This window comes from Aquarana catesbeiana, linkage group LG06 (assembly GCF_042186555.1).
Source record: "Aquarana catesbeiana isolate 2022-GZ linkage group LG06, ASM4218655v1, whole genome shotgun sequence".
NCBI lineage: Eukaryota > Metazoa > Chordata > Amphibia > Anura > Ranidae > Aquarana > Aquarana catesbeiana.
Window position 1 is genome coordinate 3910739 of NC_133329.1, and position 15153 is coordinate 3925891.

Below are 15153 nucleotides of genomic sequence, written 5' to 3' on the forward strand. Positions count from 1 at the left end.
AAGACTGATTCATTTTTATGAAGGTCAGTCATTCGACCGAGTCTGTGGACAGGCGCACCATGTGATTGGTTACAAAGCCTCCAGCAGCACTGAATGTGCATTCCGAAAGAACGCTGGATGCTGGACAGGCCAGTACCTCAATTGCATACTGTGCAAGCTCTGTCCAGTGATCCATCCTCAAGATCCAGAAACACAGAGGATTTTCGGTGGGAAAGGTGTCCAAGTCTGATCTTGCCCCTAGGTAATCCTGCACCATGTGAATCAGACGGTGGCGATGGTTGCTGGAACTGATCATACCTTGGGGCTGCGGACTAAAAAATTGTCTGAACGCATTGGTCAGACGGCCACCTTCTCCACCGCTCCTTTTTTGACTGACCGAAGCCTCAGCAACACGTTGTCCAGGAGGACCAGGAAATTGTAACCTCCCAGGCTCTGGAAATGCATTGTACAAACCTTTCTGCAAGGCCTCCCGAAGATGTTTCACCCTCTGCTCCCTCTGCGACGACAAGATAAAGTCTTGTAAACGGGATCAAGGAGGGTTGCCAGCCAGTAATGATCCCTCTCCTTGATACCACGAATACGAGGATCCTTCCTCAGGCTTTGCAGGATCAGGGAGGCCATGCAGCCTAGGTTTGCTGAGGCATTCGGTCCAGAGTCCTCTGGGTCACTAAGGACGTCATGATCCGCAGCTACCTCCTCCCAGCCATGTACAAGTCCATGGGTTTCTTTGGACTGTAAATGATCCCTTGAAGACTGTTGCTGATGCTGAGTGCCAGGCTCCACCTCCATGCTGATACAATCCTCCTCCTCTTCCTGTGTGCATGCAGGAACACTGTATGGATAAAGGGGGCCTTGAGAGGTAAGGAAGTCCTCCTCTTCCTGCCTCTGTTCTGCCTCAAGTGCCCTCTCCATTATTCTACACAGCGTGTGCTTCAACAGGTGGACAAGGGGCACAGTGTCACTGATGCATGCACTGTCACTACTCACCATCCTCGTGGCCTCCTCAAATGGTGACAGGACAGTGCATGCATCCATGATCATGGCCCACTGGTGTGGGGAAAAAAACCAAGCTCCCCTGACCCTGTCCTGGTGCCATAGTCACACAGGTACTCATTGATGGCCTCTGCTGCATGTGCAGCAGCTGCAGCATGGCCAACGTTGAGTTCCACCTGGTGGGCATGTCACAGATTAGGCAGTTCTTGGGCAGGTTAAATTCCTTTTGTAGGTCAGCCAGCCGAGCACTGGCATTATATGACCGGCAGAAATGCACACAGACTTTCCTGGCCTGCCTCAGGACATCCTGTAAGCCCAGATACCTGCCCAAGAACTGCTGCACCACCAAGTTAAGGATGTGAGCCAAACAGGGCACATGGGTCAGTTGTCCCTGTCTGAGGGCGGAGAGGAGGTTGGTGTCATTGTCACAAACCCCCATTTCTGGCTTAAGGTGGCGTGGCATCAACCACCTCTGAACCTGCCCCTGCAGAGCTGACAGAATCTCTGCCCCAGTGTGGCTCCTGTCCCCCAAGCACACCAGCTCAAGCACCGCATGGCATCTTTTGCTTGCGTAGCCCCTTGAATGCCTACGGAGCACCGCTGGTTCCAAGGACAAATCAGCACAGGAAGAGGCCATGGAGGAAGAAGAAGAGGAGGGGGTGGAGGAAAGAGGTGTGGCAGAATCACCACTAGTAGAATTTTTGCGGTGTGGTGGCGGAACAACCTCCAACACTACTGCACCTTGTCCTGCATCCTTCCCAGCTGCCAGAAGAGTCACCCAGTGTGCGGTGAAAGATAGGTAATGTCCCTGTCCATGCCTGCTGGACCATGAGTCAGCGGTAAGAGCCCTATCACACTGGGGCGGGCGTCGGCGGTAAAACGCCGCTATTATTAGCGGTATTTTACCGTAGGTATGTGGCCGCGGGCGGGGCGGTTTTACCCCCCGCTAGCGGCCGAGAAAGGGTTAAATACCACCACAAAGCACCTCTGCAGAGGCGCTTTGCCGGCGGTATAGCCGCGCCGTCCCATTGATTTCAATGGGCAGGAGTGGTAAAGGAGCGGTATACACTCCGCTCCTTCACCGCTCTGAAGATGCTGCTAGCAGGACTTTTTTTACCGTCCTGCCAGCGCATCGCTCCAGTGTGAAAGCCCTCGGGGCTTTCACACTGGAATGAAAGTAGCGGCACTTTCGGGGCAGTTTGCAGGCGCTATTGCGCAATAGCGCCTGCAAACTGTCCCAGTGTGAAAGGGCTATAATATGAACCTTACCACTGACCGCCCTTTCGAGCGAGGCCAAAGCATTGCCTTCCACATGCCAGTAGAGAGCCGGAATCGCCTTCCGTGAGAAAAAGTGGCGTTTGGGAACATGCCACTGAGGAACTGCACATTCCACAAACTCACGGAAGGGGGCAGAGTGTACAAACTGAAAAGGCAGCAGTTGAAGTGCTAGCAATTTTGCCAAGCTAGCATTCAACCGCTGAGCATGTGGATGGCTGGGAGCGAACTTCTTTCGGCGGTGCAGCAGCTGGGGCAGGGAAATTTGCCTGGTACAATCTGACGTCGGTGTACCGATAGCAGATTGCCCGCAAGTACTTGGTTGTGACACACCTAATTCTACACCTTCATTCCTCTCATTGCAGGTTTTAGAGAGGACTGAAGGTATAGTGGGGTTGGAGATCCCAGCTGATGAGGAGCAAGGAGAGGTCTGCTTTGTTCTTTGGTGTGGGTCTTTTATGTACACTTGCCAACAAACTGCATGGCAGGTCGAGATATGCCTGGTCAAGCATGTGGTGCTCAAGAGGGTGATGTTTTGGCCACACGAGATACGCTTGAGACATATGTTGCAAATAGCAGTGGTGGATCTGATGCTCTCATCTCAAAAAAGCCCACACCAAAGAACTTTTGGAATAACGCACAGAGACAGCAGCACCCTGCACATGCGGAGCTCTGCGGTATGATGCAGTTGGTGTGCTGCCCTTAAGATGGCCCCTGGAGGGCATTCTACCTCATTGGAGATGTGCCTCCTCCTCTTTCCTATCAGGCACCCACGTGGAGTCAGTGACTTCCTCATCATCCTATCCCTCCTCATCACTGGAGCAAAGTTGGCAGTATGCTGCAGCTGGGGGAACATGACTGCCAGATTACTGTCCTTCTTGGGCACCCCCTCTCTCTGGGCTCACGTTACTGCCTTCGTCTAGCTGGGTACCATCATCAGAGCCTTCAAAACGCTGGGCATCCTCCTGGAGCATGTACCCAACACTGTGGTCAAACAGTTTGAGGGACTCCTCAGAAGGACATGGTGGGGCTAGGGAAGGAGTGACTGGAAGGGAAGAGGCCACATTGGCAGCTGCTTTGCCAGACAAAGTACCCTGAGCCTGGGTGAGAGAGGATGAGGAGGATGAGGATGGCTTGGTCATCCACTCTACCAAGTCTTCGGCATGTTGCAGCTCAACACGGCCAGCTGCTGAAAGAAAGGACAAGCGTGTCCTACGGCCACGTGCTGATGAGGATGCACCGTCTCCACGATCAGCACTGTTGCCTCTCCTTGTTGGCCTTCCAGACATACTAATGGCCTGCAGTGAGCTGCACAAAACTGGGATGTTTATATATACTGATTATACTGCAGCTAGCAGAATCAACTGCCTGCCTGTAGTATTATTAGTATGAGAACACCACCAATTGTCTTCAGGTAGCTTTAGGTGCACACTGTGCAGAGGACACAGTACACTAACTGTAAATACTGTAAAAACACCTGCCTGTCAGTATTTTAGGAAGAGAATAACAGGAATGGATCTAGCTAAACTGAATACATTAATACATTGTATATATATATATATATATATATATAAAACACCTGGGATGCATATATACACAATACACTGTAAGTGCAGCTAACTACTCTAACTTAAATCAAATGACATCGTCTCTCTGTCTATCTCTCTCCGCCGCCACAACACACTACACAAGGCTGCCATGCAGGCGGCCTTATATAGTGTGGGGCGTGTACTAAACCCCCTGAGCCATAATTGGCCAAAGCCACCCTTGCTTTGGCCAATTATGGCTCTCTGTACAGACCGTGCTGTGATTGGCCAAGCATGCGGGTCATAGTGCATGCTTGGACAATCATCAGCCAGCAATGCACTGCAATGCCACAGTGAATTATGGCCTGTAACGTGCCACTCGAATTTGGCACGAACGGCCCATAACGTTTGCAATTCGACGAACAATCGAACATGCAATGTTCGAGTTGAACATGGGTTCGCATTGAACTCAAAGCTCATCCCTAGTCCCAGCTAATCATCTTAAATAGCAGTTAATCCACCGGAAATGTCAAAGAGGTCTTCAAAAACACATGCCAAGATTGGGTGTACCACGCTCAACAACAGTGCTGCTGGGTATTGGGAGTTCATAAGGTGCAGATGAATACTTATTATTATTATTATACAGGATTTATATAGCGCCAACAGTTTATGCAGCACTTTACTAAATAAAAGGGAGACAGTACAGTTTAAATACAATAAAATACAAGAAGGTTAAGAGGGCCCTGCTCAAAAGAGCTTACAAGCTAATAGGGTGGGACAAGTGGTACAAAAGGATATAACTGCGGGGGATGAGCTGATGGAAGTGATAAAAGTTCCATTAGTTGTAGGCATGATAGGCCTCCCTGAAGAGATATGTTTTCAGGGGTTGTCTAAAGGCAGCCAGAGTAGGAGTTAGCCCAGACAGATTGAGGTAGAGAGTTCCAGGAGATGGGAGAGGCTCTGGAGCAGTGGCGGCCCGTCCATAGAGGGCGCACGGGCGCCACCTCCCCTATCCATGTGTCCCCCTGATTTACATATCAGAGCATCGGACCATGGATTCCAAGGAGGTGTGGGTGATTTTTGAAGGATGTAATTAGAGCCAGAGGCTCTAATAGGCTTCAAAAAAGGGTGGCCTCGGAGCACAGAGCATTGCGCACTGAGCCCACCCAGTTGTGTGTTGATAGCAAATTAATTTATGCTATTTTCACACAAGTTTCCCGATAGCCAATATCTTGCCCCTTTGTGTACCTGCAGCTGTCCTTATCTCTGCTACCTCTCACTAACCAACCATTGGCTTGTTCCTCGAATAGGAAGCACAGAGACATGGCTTAACCCCTTCCCTTCCACGCTATAGCCCCTATCTCTTAACCCTGACCCTAGCCCTTAACCCTAACCCTCAACCCTGACCCTACACCCTATTCCTTAACCCTAGCCCTTAACCTTAACCCTAACTCTAGCCCTTAAGCCTAACCCTAGCTCTTAACCCTAGCCCTTAACCCTAACCCTTAACTCTAACCCTTAACCCTAACCCCTGACCCTAGCCCTAGCCCATAACCCTAACCCTGGCCCTTATTCCTAAATTGTAACACCAACCCTAGCCATTAACCCTAATCCTTAACCCTGACCCTAGTCCTTAACTCTAACCCTTAACCCTGACACTAGCCCTTAACCCTAACCCCGGCCCTTATCTCTAACTGTTAACTCTAACCCTAGCCCTTAACCCTAATCTTTAACCCTTAACCCTGAACCTAGCCCTTAACCCTTACCCTAATACTAGCCTTTGGTCCTTACCCTTAATCCTAGCCCTAGCTCTTAAAGCTCACTCTTAACCCTACCCCTTAACTTTAACACTTAACCCTAACCCTAGCCCTGAACCCTTACCTAATCCTGGATAAGATCCTTCTTTATTACCTTAACCTCTTCACACCCACCGGAGGCAAATATGCAGCCCCATTGCACTGGGCTTTTTCCTGTGGGGCCGCATGGCGCACTCCCGGCACAGAGAACGGGGTCTCACCAAGACCCCCAGGCCCCGTACTAATGATCCCCCAATTCCGGGTCACCTGATCACTGTGGTAGCCTCTGATTGGCTATCAGAGTGATCAGTCACTGTGAAGTCCGCCCCAGTTTTTTTTCTCTCCTTGCAGAAAAAAAAGCGTGTGTAAAAAAAATTATAATAATTTAAAAAATACATAAAAACACCTAGATCAAGGTTTGATCTAGGTCAATGACAGGGTTAGTATTTGGGTTAAAGTCAGGGTCAAAGGTCAGGGTCAGTATTTTTTTTTTTTTTTAGTATTAGTTTCAGTGTGTTTTAGGCAGGATAAAAAAACAAAGCAAAATATGCAGCATTGTTTCTGGGCTGTACTCCGGGTACAAACAACAAATGAAATTCCACATATGTGGTATCACTGCGATCGTCAGAAGCAGGAGAATTTATTTTGGCTTATTCCTTGGTGGAAGGTTATGCCTGCAACAAGAAATGTACAGCTACATTAAAAAATGATTTTTTAAAACTATTTTGGGCCAGTTTTCCTCAAATAATTAAAAAAAATGGAGATATCCATAACATTTACCACCAAATAAAAGCCCAATGTGTCCTGAAAAAAATGCAGTATAATCCACTTGGATGCACAAAGTAGTTGTGATGATAAGTACGGATTTGTTAACACATGTCAAAGTTGCAAAATTGTGCTTAGGCATTTAGATTCCTTTTACCATTAGGCGTGAAGGGGTTAACAAAGTAACACAATTTATTTTATTATCAAGCTTTCCCAAAAAACATTTTGACACAACATTAAGACAAGCATATATGGCAGAATTGGGTGGTCATTTTTATTGGGGGTTTATTGATTTTTCTGGGTACAAAAAAAGTAGATAAACATAAGCAGGAATTTTTCCAATAAACTGATAAAACAGATCACCTTACTAGAGACAAAACACAAGCAGCAATCTCTATCTGAATCCTCAGCCACTGCCCTGCTAGAGGCAAGGAAGAACTTCCCTGCTTCCCCGAAAATAAGACCTAGCGTGATTGTCGGTGATGGCTTCAACATAATCCCTACCCCCCAAATAAGCCCTACCCTGTTTCCCCGAAAATAAGCCCTACCCTGTTTCCCCGAAAATAAGCCCTACCATGAAAATAAGACCTACAAGGACTTTAACTAGGGCTTATTTGGGGGGTAGGGCTTATATTGCAGCCATCACCGACAATCACGCTAGGTCTTATTTTCGGGGAAACAGGGTTACAACAAATCCTAGACACTAAAACAAAACGCCTTTTGTTCTTTAGAAGAAAAGGTGTATTATGAGGCAGGGGACAAATCAGGCAAGCTTCTAGCTAGGGCCTTACGAGAACCTAATACCTCTAAACACATCACGGGAATTAGGAACACAGGCGGGTCATTAGATGTTAAAACAGAAGATATTGCAAGACATTTCCACACATACTATATGGAGTTATATAACTTACCAACACAACCCAGGCCCCCAGGAATCTCAGTAGACAGAGCACAGTCCATACAGGACTATCTGAAACACAGTGGACTACCCCATCTAGATACAGAAGATGTAACCCAAGTAGATGAACAAATTACCCCAATGGAAATCCAACAAGCTATTAAAGCACTCAAACCCGGGAAAAACCCGGGACCAGACGGTTACACCGCCATTTACTACAAGACTTTCATTGACACACTAACAGACCCCCTGTTAAGAGCCTTTAACTCATTGACTGACGTTAGACCCATCCCATCAGACATCCTTTCCGCACACATTACGGTTATACCCAAGCCCAACAAGGACACAGCAAACTGCTCCAACTACAGGCCCATTTCTTTATTGAATATTGAGCTAAAGTTGTTAGCTAAAATCCTGGCAAATAGACTTTGACCACTACTAGCTAAAAGAATAGGCCCCGAACAAGTAGGCTTCATGGCAGGTAGAGAAGCAAGAGACAATATTATAAAAGCTCTCCTTCTCACACAGGCATCACACTCCCTGCACATCGAAAGCCTCCTCCTGTCAACTGACGCAGAGAAGGCTTTTGACAGGGTAGCATGGGATTTTATGTTTGTGCACATGTAGGTCTTAAACCACATATGATGGAGAAAGGATAAAGATTAACGGATCCCTGTCAGAAAAAGTAGATATACTGAATGGCACGAGACAGGGCTGCCCCCTGTCCCCACTACTGTTCATTCTCTCGCTAGAACCATTTATTCGAACAATCAATAAAGACGACTCAGTAAAAGATATCACCATACAAGACAGGACATACAAGACAGTAGCGTATGCGGACAACCTCCTATTTTTTGTGGCAAGTCCACACAGTACCCTCCCCAATCTCATGAAAGCTTTTTGCACATTACGGTATCTCTCTAACCTTAAAATAAACCTCACAAAATCTGAAGCCCTGAATGTCAGTTTATCATCCACTAACCTGACCAAAACACAAGCCAACTTCCCATTTAAATGGGAAGGAAAAGCTTTAAAATACTTAGGAATATGACTGACCCCTAAATCATCAATGCTATTTGAAGCTAACTTCCCTCCCCTACTCCTAAAGATAGAAAAAGACTTAAAACTCTGTAAGGCAGGATATTTTTCATGGTTTGGGAGGGCGGTCATCTTGAAGATGGTAGTATTGCCTAGGCTTTTGTGTCTCCTGAGGGCACTGCCGGTCAAACTACCCCAGAAGTTTTTCAGAAGGCTGCACACCACCTCACTAGGTTTCCTCTGGGCACATAAAAAAGCCAGGATTAAATTTACACTCCTGACCAGGCCTAAGGAACTAGGAGGAATGGGACTCCCAGAATTCAGGAAATATCACCAGGCAGCTCATCTCACGAGCGTGAGTGGACTGGCACTGCCATGGGAGGGATAAAGACTGGGTGGACTTGGAAGGAAAATTGAGCCCATACCCCCTCCTCTTTACCCCATGAAACCCTGGATTACAGAAAAATAATAACTTAAAACAACAACCACTAATGAATACCACTCTGTCCATCTACACAGAAGCAGCTAAACACCCCACACTGACCTCCTCACCGAGCCTTATCACTCCACTATCAGACAATCCGGACTTCCTGCCGACTACTTCGAGGACCTCTCACTAACAGGACCTTAAAGCAGGAGAATGCTTCCATAATGGGAAATTCATAGATTATATGACCCTAAATAAAGATAGCGGGATACACAACCTGCCAATCTGGACCTACTTCCAGATAGGCAGCTATGTAAATGGTACAACCAGACAAGGACATTTCTCCAGACAGCTGACTGACCTAGAGAAAATTTCCCCTGAAGGAGAACAACTGCAAAAAACAACCTCATTCACATATAAGTGGCTCCAAAATTCAATTCCTGAAAAAGAAGACAGATTTAGAAAGAGCTGGTCTAAGGCACTTGATCCTACTATCACTGCCAGTCAATGGTCAAAAGCCTGCCTCCTTGCGCATAGGTGCTCTATAAGTACCAAGACACAAGAAACGTCTTACAAACTACTCACTGACTGGTATGTTACACCTGCTAAACTGCACTCGTGGTATGCTCAGACCACCAATGTTTGCTGGAGATGTGGGGGTGACGCGGGCACGCTAATGCACATTTGGTGGCATTGCCCCCTCTTGACCGCGTTTTAGCGACAGGTCAGAGATATAATCAAATTAATAACAGAAACCATACTCGTCCTGGATGCTGCCTGTTGTCTCCTGCACATCTCCTCATTCCCACCAAAACGATACAAGAATTCGCTAACTAAACATCTGCTAAATTAGGGGGGCGGAGCTAGCAGCGGACATGTGAGCAGCTCTTCACAGGAGCTCCGGCCGGGATGCAACATTCTGCCTTAATCCTGAGTGTCAGAGACACGGATCCTGCACGATACTGGCACCCCATTACTCACTGGACCCTAAGGATCGCTTGGGTATGGTTAAATACGGGCCGGCTTCCATGGAACCGGCTGCGGAGCGTCTGTCACGTTATGCCTGGGGAAGCCAAGATGGTGCAGCACACGAGGCAGTGGAACAAGGCCCCAGCAGCACACAGCGGAGCGGAGCTGACAGGACATCCTCACAGCCTGGGAAGGTAAGCCCGCTTCCACGCAGATCTCCGGGCAAAAAAAGAGGTATTTCCCTGGATAGACTCCCCTGTGATGATATAGCCACAGAATCAGCAGTTAATGCGGAGGAACCCTCTTTAAAGCAAATTATGGAGGCCATTTACACATGCCAAACTACTTTAACTGAGCATATTGATGGGATGAGAGCAGAAATGTCCTTCCTGAAGCAGGATGTGCAGACCATTAGAGAGATGGCCTCTGAAGCTGAGCAAAGAATCAGTGACATGGAGGATCTGGTGCGGCCTATGGAGAGAAAAGTACAATATCTACATAAAGAAATAAACGCGCACACTGATAAGCTGGGAGACATGGAAGACAGACAGAGAAGGAACAATGTCCGTTTTGTAGGTTTTCCTGAAAAAGCTGAGGGAACACAGCCAGAAGACTTCCTGGAACTTTGGCTTAAAGATAATATGGCTGACACTACATTTTCCAGATTGTTTGCTATAGAAAGGGCACACAGGATACCTTCCAAACCTCCTCCTCCTGGAGCACATCTGCGCCCTATGATTGCACGCATACTACACTTCAGAGACAGAGAAAGCATACTCAGAGCTGCACGCACTGGAGGTGAATTGCAATACAATGGGAATCGTATATCCATTTATCCCGATTTTTCTGCGGCCACGCAAAAACAGAGAGCTAGCTTCATTCATGTAAAGAAGAGACTCCGAGACTTACAACTTCCCTACAGCATGCTGTACCCGGCGAAGCTAAGAGTAGTAGATGGGGGGAAGGCCTCGTTCTTTAATAACCCCACGGAGGCCTCAAGATGGCTGGATTCCAGAGGACGTCGCAGCCCAACTGAACACCGGTAACTGAGTAAGGAGATGTTTCGGAATACACATGATGACTACTCCAGGACTTCCTATGCTAGGGTAAAGAGGTATCCATGATTAAGATAATCTTTGACACTACAATAACATGGCACAGTGTCCCGCCAGATGTAGCATACAATTTATAACATCACTTAAGTAAACTGTTCTTGATATCAGAGTGAGAAGGAACAAGAACTATTGGAGGGAGAAGAAGAGGAAAGTGGAGAACACAGAGGTTTTGGCTCCTATTTTGAGCAGTTATATATTGTTAAAATTTTTTTTTTCTCTTTTCCTCTATTCATTTATATCACCTTCCATTGCTATCAGCTACGGAGATACCCCCCTGGTCGAACTGTATCAGGTTTTTCCCTTTTTTTTCTTTTTTCTGTTTTTGGATGTTGTTTTTCTCTTATTTCCTTCCCCCCCAAATTTTTTTAAATTTTTTTTCTCTTAGGAGAAGGGGAGAGGGGAAGGAAAGGGAGAGGAGAAAGGGAAATTTTTATTTTTATTTCTGTTGGCTGAATATAAGGTGACTCTGTTCTTCTTAGAGAACTGTGACCCCCTGCGGTCACTTTAATTCTTCTGCCTTTTTGTTATGGGAGACAGGCACACAACAAGTTGGGTGTGTGTGCAGGGAGGGGGGAAGGGGCTCATGTTACTGTTTAACCTTGGTTTGTGCTGTGTGCTGCTGATGTGTTTTGTTCTCTCCTCACAGGGGATCTGTTCAATAGGAATGAGACTGGCTAACAGTTATTCGTTGTTACCCTGCACTTGTTCCCTTATACATACGTATGGAGGGTAAGATAAAGTTGCTGTCATGGAATGTGCGTGGTATGAACTCCAAGATTAAGAGATCTCTCATCTTTGATTTCATAAAAGGATACAAACCTCATATCATAATGCTGCAGGAGACGCACTTGCAGGGATCTAAGGTTATGGCACTAAAAAAAACGAACGTGATGAGAGTTTTGCATGCTGAATACTCAACATATTCTAGGGGTGTAGCTATTTTAGTTACCAAAAATGCGGCTGCGCAAATCTTGCAAGTCAAACTAGATCCAAACGGCAGATATGCTATCCTGGTATGTCGAATGTATAATGTATTTCTGACATTGGTATGTGTTTACATTCCACCCCCATTCTCCTTACCGATATTAGACAAAATAATTAAAGAAGCTATACTGATTGCTCAAGGCCCATTATTACTCTTAGGAGATTTTAATGCAGTGTCGGATGGAGCTCTGGACAGGCATGGGAATGTTTCCGGGTCCAGACATAATTTATCCTCCTGGTTGGAGAGTTACGCACTCACTGACGTTTGGAGAGAAAGGAACCCTGGAGTTAGGGAGTTCTCATGTCACTCTGAGACCCATAAGACACTCTCCAGAATAGATTTGGCACTGTCATCTATAGATGGCCCTCCTTACATAACCGCCATCAGATATCTCCCTAGAGCTATATCAGATCATTCTCCTTTGGAGGTCACTCTAGATCTGAGGGCTCCACGGAGAAGTAGACAATGGCGGATGAATACAAAATGGCTCCAGGAGGATTATGTTACTATAAAATGCAAAGAGAGTATTGGGCACTATTGGAAGGAGAATGGGAAGGAAACAACATTAGCTATTCAATGGGATGCCTTTAAGGCAACTATGAGAGGGGTATTTACATCGGAAACAAGAAGTTTCACCAAAGCACTTAACTCAGATATGAAAGATGCAGAAACTAATGCCTTGGAAGCTGAAAAAGAATATATCCTTGACTCATCTCCAGGTAGATATCGACTTTGGCAAGAAAAAACACGACAGTATACCTTACTATTAACTGAACACACTGAAAAAACACAAATATGGCAGGCTAGATCTTTTTTTGAGTTCGGCGATAAGAGTGGACGCCTATTGTCCTTTTTGGCAAGCCCACTTTATGCACCGGTCTCAATAGGCAAGATAAAGAAACTAAATGGTGAGGTAGTTGAGGAGGCCCAAGGGATTCTAAACGCTTTTCTAAACTTTTACGAGAATCTTTACCAGACGCAAACCCAGCACACTGACCAGGAACTGGAAAGGTATATTGACAATTTAACACTACCATCTCTACCACAGGAAGATAGAGAACTTTTGGAACAGCCGCTATCCCTGGAGGAGATTAGTGCTGCAATTTCATCCTTCAGGCCGGGTAAATCTCCTGGCTTGGATGGATTTCCAGCTGAGTGGTATCAGTTGCATAAAGAACAGATAAAGTAAAGTACCAATACTACAAAAAGTCTTTATAACCGCAGAGAAAGAAGGCATATTACCAGAGTCTATGAGGGAAGCATTAATAATAGTGTTACCTAAGCCAGGAAAGGATCTACAGGAATGTGAGTCATACAGGCCAATTTCTTTGATAAATACCGACGTCAAGATACTGGCCAAGATCTTGGCCGGTAGGTTGAAGTCGGTGATCCTCAGACTAATTAATTCAGATCAAACTGGATTTATACCCGGACGTTCCACTCAAATGAATCTACGTAGACTATATGTTAACCTCCAGACACCTCATGATAATAAAGGAAAAAGAGTTGTGGCATCTTTAGACACCAAAAAGGCGTTCGACTCTGTAGAGTGGAACTATTTATTTTTGCTTTTAGGTAAGCTGGATTTCGGATCAAAATTCATTTCATGGATTAAACTTTTGTATAATGACCCCAGAGCAAGCATTAGAGTGAATGGCTCTATTTCTGCACCTTTCAAGATCTATAGGGGAACGAGACAGGGTTGCCCCCTGTCTCCTCTTCTGTTTGCTTTGGCCATAGAGCCATTGGCGGCTACACTTAGAACTAATGTCACACTACAGGGGTTCAGGGTAGGAGAACTGGAAGAGCGTGTGTCGTTATACGCTGACGACATGCTCCTATACTTGAGAGATCCAGAGCAGTCGTTGACCATGGCGGTCTCGTTGATCCGGGAGTTCGGGAATTTCTCTGGCTTCAGGATCAACTGGACCAAATCAGTCCTCTTTCCGCAGGACTCGCAGCCGGACTTAATACTCCCAGCCCAGTGCCCCCTGGCTATAGTGGAGAAATTTAAATACCTGGGAGTAGTGCTCAAATTACCTGTAGATTCATTCATCGAGGACAATTTATGGCCTATCATCAGAGCATTTAGTGACAGAATACAGAAATGGAAGGACCTTCCACTTACACTCTATGGCAGGGCTAGCATATTTAAAATGATCTTCCTTCCGAAATTTTTGTACATCCTCTCTAATGCCCCAATTTATATCCCAAAAAGAATTTTCAAACACATAAACTCCCTATTAACATCCTTTTTATGGGGCAATAAAGCGGCAAGAGTCTCTCTTGAGGTGTTGCAGTTACCTGTTCACAGAGGTGGTCTGGCAATACCTGACCTGAGACTATATTATTTAGCATCCCAATTAGTATTTATTCACTGGAGAATGTTCCCACAATTAAATAATGCTGCGGTTGCAGTTGAAGCAGCAACGGTGACATCATATGAAACCTTACTGAATTTCTTTTTCAGGGGAGAAGTCCCTACCATAGGGGGCAAGGAGATACTAAAATCTGCAAAAAAGGTATTGGAGATTTGTATGAAACATATAAAAGATAACCCCCTTCATTTATCCCCTAATGCGCCATTGTGGTTCAATCCCAACCTGAAAGAATTCTTTAATTTAGAAGACGGATTTAGATGGTCTAAATATGGGCTCACATACTTGCACCAATTGTATATCAATGGGGAACTAAAAACCTTCTCGCAGTTGAGAAGAGAACTGAATGTTCCAGAGACCTGGGAATACCAATTTACTAGATTGAGACACGCTGCGTATGTTCAATTTGGGGTTGGACCGGTGACATTGGAAAACTCTATGATAGAAAGACTACTGGCTACTCCAGATCATACTAAACGGATTTCTACATACTACCATACACTTCAGGCAGAGGAGAATCCTAGAGAAAGTAAACTTAAAGGAAAATGGGTGGAGATCATACCAGAAATTACAGACGGCCAATGGGAAAATGTTCTGGCGTCATACTTGCCCATAGTTATCTCTGCTAGGGACAAATTAATACAGCTAAGGTACTTACATCAGATGTACTATACCCCTTTGAGACTCTATAAAATGGGAAAGAAAGTGGACCCTATTTGTCATAAATGCTTAAGGGAAGAGGCATAGGTGTGCGCAGCCTATTGCATTAGGGTGTGCACCCCAAAGCTCAAACACATAATACCGATCACTCACGATGAAAGGGAAGGGGCCGGTAAGTTACATATTTACCGGCCCCTTCCCCTACTCATCCTAAAACATCCCCACAGCAACAGCCGGAGGGAGAGGAGAGTTGGGAAGCCGGCAGCACTGTGAGGGGAAGGAGGGGGGAGCCAGGGCAGTAGGGAGGGATCTGTGCTGCACAGTGTGA